Below are 6400 nucleotides of genomic sequence, written 5' to 3'. Positions count from 1 at the left end.
AACGGTAGAGTTTCTACACTCCATAGATTAAGGTGTAGAGCTCTGCTGTTCCTCAAAGATTAATGCAAAGTACTAATGTTTTCTATTCAATTCATCTTATTTCGCTTCTAAGATATTCATTCGAACTTCAACCTGAATGTGATGAACGTGACAATCATCATCATTCCCTATGAACGCATGCCTGACAACCACTTCCGTTCTACCTTCGACTGAATGAGTATCTCTTAGATCTCTTAATCAGAATCTTCGTGGTGTAAGCTAGAATGATGGCGGCATTCAAGAGAATCCGGAAGGTCTAAACCTTGTCTGTGGTATTCCGAGTAGGATTCAATGATTGAATGACTGTGACGAGCTTCAAACTCGCGAGTGCTGGGCGTTAGTGACAGACGCAAAAGGAGGGTGAATCCTATTCCAGCATGATCGAGAACCGACAGATGAATAGCCGTGCCGTGACAGGGTGCGTTGACCATTTTCACTGAGAGGAGGGGATGTAGCCACTGGCAACGGTGATGCCCTTGTATAAAGCCAGCCATGGAAAGGAGTAAGACTGATTGGATGAAGACAGCAGGAAAGCAGAGGTTCAGAGGAACGAATGCATCTCCATACGCTTATCTGAAATTCTCACCAATGAGTTACATAAGTATTTCTATCCTTTATTCTATGTTTATTTAATTATCATTCGAAAACCCCATTACTATTTTATATCCGCCTGACTGAGATTTACAAGGTGACCATAGCTTGCTTCATACCAACAATCTCCGTGGGATTCGACCCTTACTCACGTAAGGTATTACTTGGACGACCCAGTGCACTTGCTGGTTAGTTGTGCGAAGTTGTGAACCATGGAATTGGCATCATGTTTTTGGCGCCATTACCAGGGAAAGAAAGAGCGATGAATTTTACATAATCAAAGTGTAATCACAATTTCTGCGCACCAAGTTTTTGGCGCCGTTGCCGGGGATTGTTCGAGTTTGGACAACTGACGGTTCATCTTGTTGCTCAGATTAGGTAATTTTATTTTTGTTTTATTTTCAAAAATTTTTCAAAAAGTTTTCAAAATTTTCTCCTTTGTTTTCGAAAAAAAAATTTCTTTAAAAAAAATGTTTTCAAAAATATATTTTTCTTCAGAATTTTTAAGAATGAATTCTAGTGTTTCATGATGATTTATTGAATCCTGGCTGGCTGTAAGCCATGTCTAATCTTTTGGACTGGGGTTTCAACTTACCATCACAAAAGAAGAGATTCTCACACACTTAGTTGCTCTATACTTGAAAAGTATCCATATCTGCTGAAGCTTGGCTGGCCATTGGCCATGTCTAGTGTTTTGGACTGGAGCTTTCATTGAAAGCTTGGCTGGCTAGTGAGCCATGTCTAATTCCTGGACTGAAGCTTTAGACTAACATGGCAAGATTCCTGGAATTCATATTAAAAATTTTGGAATCCTTATTTTCCTTTTTCAAATTAATTTTCGAAAAAAAATCCAAAAAAATTAGAAAATCATAAAAATCAAAAATATTTTTCTGTTTCTTGTTTGAGTCTTGAGTCATGTCATAAGTTTGGTGTCAATTGCATGTGCATCTTGCATTTTTTGAAAATTCATGCATTCATAGTGTTCTTCATGATCTTCAAGTTGTTCTTGGTAAGTCTTCTTGTTTGATCTTTGCATTTGCATGTTTTGTGTCTTTTCTTATTTTTCATATGCATTCTTGAATTATTAGTGTCTAAGCATTAAAGAATTCTAAGTTTGGTGTCTTGCATGTTTTCCTTGTATTAAAAATTTTTCAAAAATTTGTTCTTGATGTTTATCATGATCTTCATAGTGTTCTTGGTGTTCATCTTGACATTCATAGCATTCTTGCATGCATTCATTGTTTTGATCTAAAAATTTCATGCATTGCATCATTTTTCTTGTTTTTCTATCTCATCATAAAAATTCAAAAATCAAAAAAAATATCTTTCCCTTTTTCTCTCATCAAATTCGAAAATTTGGATTGACTTTTTCAAAAAAATTTTTAAAAAAAATCAAGTTGTTTCTTATGAGTCAAATCAAATTTTCAATTTGAAAATCTCATCTTTTTCAAAAATCAAATCTTTTTCAAATTTCTTAGTTATTTTCGAAAATTCCAAAAATATTTTTCAAAAATCTTTTTCTTATTTTTATCACATAATTTTTGAAAATAACAATAACAATTAATGTTTTGATTCAAAAATTTCAAGTTTGTTACTTGCTTGTTAAGAAAGATTCAAACTTTAAGTTCTAGAATCATATCTCATGATTTCTTATGAATCAAGTCATTAATTGTGATTTTCAAAATCAAATCTTTTTCAAAACTAATTTCTATCATATTTTTTCAAAAATATCTTCTTATCTTATCTTTTTCAAAAATTTGATTTCAAAAATATCTTTTCTAACTTCCTAACTTCTTATCTTTTCAAAATTTGTTTCAACTAACTAACTAACTTTTTGTTTTTTTCTCATCTTTTTCAAAACTACCTAACTAACTCTCTCTCTCTCTAATTTTCAAAAATATCCTCCCCCTTTTTCAAAAATTTCTTTTTTATTATTTTAATTTTTATTTTCGAAAAAAACTACTAACCTTTTTCAAAAACTATTTTCAAAAATCACTAACTCTTTTTCAAAAATTATTTTCGAAATTTTCCCTCTCTCATCTTATTCTATTTATTTATTCATCTACTAACATCTTTCCCTCACCCACCAAAAAATCCGAACCCTCGCTCTCTCTTCTGAGTTCAGATTTTTCTCTTCTTCTTTTCTACTAACAATAAGGAACCTCTTTACTGTGACATAGAGGATTCCTCTTCTTTTCTTTTTCTCTCCTCTTTCTTATGAGCAGGGACAGAGAAAAATGCATTCTTGTTGAAGCTGATCCAGAACCTGAAAGGACTCTGAAGAGGAAATTAAGAGAAGCTAAATTACAACAATCCAGAGACAACTTGATTGAAAATTTCGAACAAGTAAAGGAGATGGCAGCCGAACCCAACAATAATGCAAGGAGAATGCTTGGTGACTTTACTGCACCTAATTCCAATTTACATGGAAGAAGCATCTCCATTCCTGCCATTGGAGCAAACAACTTTGAGCTGAAACCTCAATTAGTTTCTCTGATGCAGCATAACTGCAAGTTTCATGGACTTCTATCTGAAGATCCTTTTCAGTTCTTAACTGAATTCTTGCAGATATGTGATACTGTTAAGACTAATGGAGTAGATCCTGAAGTCTATAGGCTCATGCTTTTCCCTTTTGCTGCAAGAGACAGAGCTAGAGTGTGGTTGGACTCTCAACCCAGAGATAGCCTGAACTCTTGGGATAAGCTGGTCACGGCTTTCTTAGCCAAGTTCTTTCCTCCTCAAAAGGTGAGCAAGCTTAGAGTGGATGTTCAAACCTTCAGACAGAAAGAAGGTGAATCCCTCTATGAAGCTTGGGAAAGATACAAACAGTTGACCAAAAAGTGTCCTTCTGACATGCTTTCAGAATGGACCATCCTGGATATATTCTATGATGGTTTATCTGAGTTATCAAAGATGTCATTGGATACTTCTGCAGGTGGATCCATTCACCTAAAGAAAACGCCTGCAGAAGCTCAAGAACTCATTGACATGGTTGCTAATAACCAGTTCATGTACACTTCTGAGAGGAATCCTGTAAGTAATGGGACGCCTATGAAGAAGGGAGTTCTTGAAGTTGATACTCTGAATGCCATATTGGTTCAGAACAAAATACTGACTCAGCAAGTCAATATGATTTCTCAGAGTCTAAATGGAATGCAAGCTGCATCCAACAGTACTCAAGAGGCATCTTCTGAAGAAGAAGCTTATGATCCTGAGAACCCTGCAATAGCAGAGGTAAATTATATGGGTGAATCTTATGGAAACACCTATAATCCATCATGGAGAAATCATCCAAATTTCTCATGGAAGGATCAAAAGCCTCAACAAGGCTTTAATAATGGTGGAAGAAACAGGTTTAGCAATAGCAAGCCTTTTCCATCATCCACTCAGCAACAGACAGAGAACTCTGAACAAAATACTTCTAATTTAGCAAACTTAGTCTCTGATCTATCTAAGGCCACTGTGAGTTTCATGAATGAAACAAGGTCTTCCATTAGAAATTTGGAAGCACAAGTGGGCCAGCTGAGTAAAAGGATCACTGAAATCCCTCCTAGTACTCTCCCAAGCAATACAGAAGAGAACCCAAAAGGAGAGTGCAAGGCCATTGACATAAGCACCATGGCCGAACCTGCAAGGGAAGGAGAGGACGTGAATCCCAAGGAGGAGGACCTCCTGGGACGTCCAGTGATCAATAAGGAGCTTCCCTCTGAGGAACCAAAGGACTCTGAGGCTCATCTAGAGACCATAGAGATTCCATTGAACCTCTTTATGCCCTTCATGAGCTCTGATGAGTATTCCTCTTCTGAAGAGAATGAGGATGTTACTGAAGAGAAAACTGCCAAATTTCTTGGTGCAATCATGAAGCTGAATGCCAAATTATTTGGTATTGAAACTTGGGAAGATGAACCTCCCTTGTTCATCAATGAAGTAAGTGGTATAGATCAACTGACATTGCCTCAGAAGAGACAGGATCCTGGAAAGTTCATAATACCTTGTACCATAGGCACCATGATCTTTAAGGCTCTGTGTGACCTTGGTTCAGGGATAAACCTCATGCTCCTCTCTGTAATAGAGAAACTGGGAATCTATGGGGTGCAAGCTGCTAAAATCTCATTAGAGATGGCAGACAATTCAAGAAAACAGGCTTATGGACAAGTAGAGGACGTGTTAGTAAAGGTTGAAGGCCTTTACATCCCTGCTGATTTCATAGTCCTGGATACTGGAAAGGAAGAGGATGAATCCATCATCCTAGGAAGACCTTTCCTAGCCATAGCAAGAGCTATGATTGATGTGGACAGAGGAGAATTGATCCTTCAATTAAATGAGGACAACCTTGTGTTTACAACTCAAGGATCTCTCTCTGCATCCATGGAGAGGAAGCTTCTCTCAAAGCAGAGTCAACCAAAGCCCCCACAGTCAAACTCTAAGTTTGGTGTTGGGAGGCCACAACCAAACTCTAAGTTTGGTGTTGAACTCCCATATCCAAACTTTAAGTTTGGTGTTGGAGAGTTTCAACAATGCTCTGAACATCTGTGAGGCTCCATGAGAGCCCACTGTCAAGCTATTGACATTAAAGAAGCGCTTGTTGGGAGGCAACCCAATTTTTATTTATCTAACTATATTTTTCTCAGTTATATGTCTTTATAGGTTCATGATCATGTGGAGTCACAAAATAAACAAAAAAATTAAAAACGGAATCAAAAACAGCAGAAGAAAAATCACACCCTGGAGGAGCATCTGTCTGGCGTTCAACGCCAAAACAGAGCATGGTTCTGGCGCTGAACGCCCAAAATGGGCAGCATCCTGGCGCTGAACACCCAGAACAAGCATGGTTCTGGCGTTCAACGCCAGAAATGGCAACAAATGGGCGTTGAACGCCCAAAATGGGCACCAACCTGGCGCTGAACGCCCAGAGTTGTGTGCAAAGGCATTTTACATGCCTAATGGGTGTAGGGATGTAAATCCTTGACACCTCAGGATCTGTGGACCCCACAGGATCCCCACCTACCTCCACTCACTTCTTCTCACCCCTCTTTCACACAATCCCATAAACACTCTTCCCCAAAACTCTTCACCAATCACCTCAATCTCTCTTCCCCATCACCTCTTCACCACTCACATCCATCCACTCTTCCCCATAAACCTACCTCATAAACCCCACCTACCTTCAAAATTCAAAACCAATTTCCCACCCAAACCCACCCATATGGCCAAAACCTTTCCCCCCTCCCTTCCCTATATAAAGCCCTCCACTCTTCTTCAAATTCACACAACACAACCCCTCTATACCCTTCTTGGCCGAAACACATCACCTTCTACCTCTCCTCCATTTCTTCTTCTTCTTCACCTATTCTTTCTTCTCTTGCTCGAGGGCGAGCAATATTCTAAGTTTGGTGTGATAAAAGCATAAGCTTTTTGTTTTTCCATTACCATTGATAGCACCTAAGACCGGAGAATCCTCTAGAAAGGGAAAAGGGAAGACAAAAACTTCCACCTCCGAGTCATGGGAGATGGAAAGGTTCATCTCCAAAGCCCATCAAGACCACTTCTATGATGTTATGGCCAAGAAGAAGGTGATCCCCGAGGTCCCTTTCAAACTCAAAAGAAATGAGTATCCGGAGATCCGACATGAAATTCAAAGAAGAGGTTGGAAAGTTCTAACAAACCCCATCCAACAAGTCGGCATCCTAATGGTTCAAGAGTTCTATGCCAATGCATGGATCACCAAGAACCATGATCAAAGTAAGAACCCGGATCCAAAGAACTATGT

The 6400-nt window shown here is 38.4% G+C and overlaps 1 non-coding gene across 1 annotated transcript; it reads right to left on the bottom strand.

Annotated features, from left to right (window-relative positions):
- Positions 1 to 3381: 3381 nt before the first annotated feature.
- Positions 3382 to 3489, bottom strand: LOC112739177 (small nucleolar RNA R71). Its single transcript, XR_003170114.1, has one exon. It is a non-coding gene; the product is annotated as a small nucleolar RNA R71 (small nucleolar RNA).
- Positions 3490 to 6400: the final 2911 nt, after the last annotated feature.

The sequence above is a fragment of the Arachis hypogaea genome, chromosome 13, assembly GCF_003086295.3.
Source record: "Arachis hypogaea cultivar Tifrunner chromosome 13, arahy.Tifrunner.gnm2.J5K5, whole genome shotgun sequence".
Lineage (NCBI taxonomy): Eukaryota > Viridiplantae > Streptophyta > Magnoliopsida > Fabales > Fabaceae > Arachis > Arachis hypogaea.
Note: the sequence above shows the minus strand (reverse complement) of the source record. Positions and strands in the feature narration are given on the sequence as shown.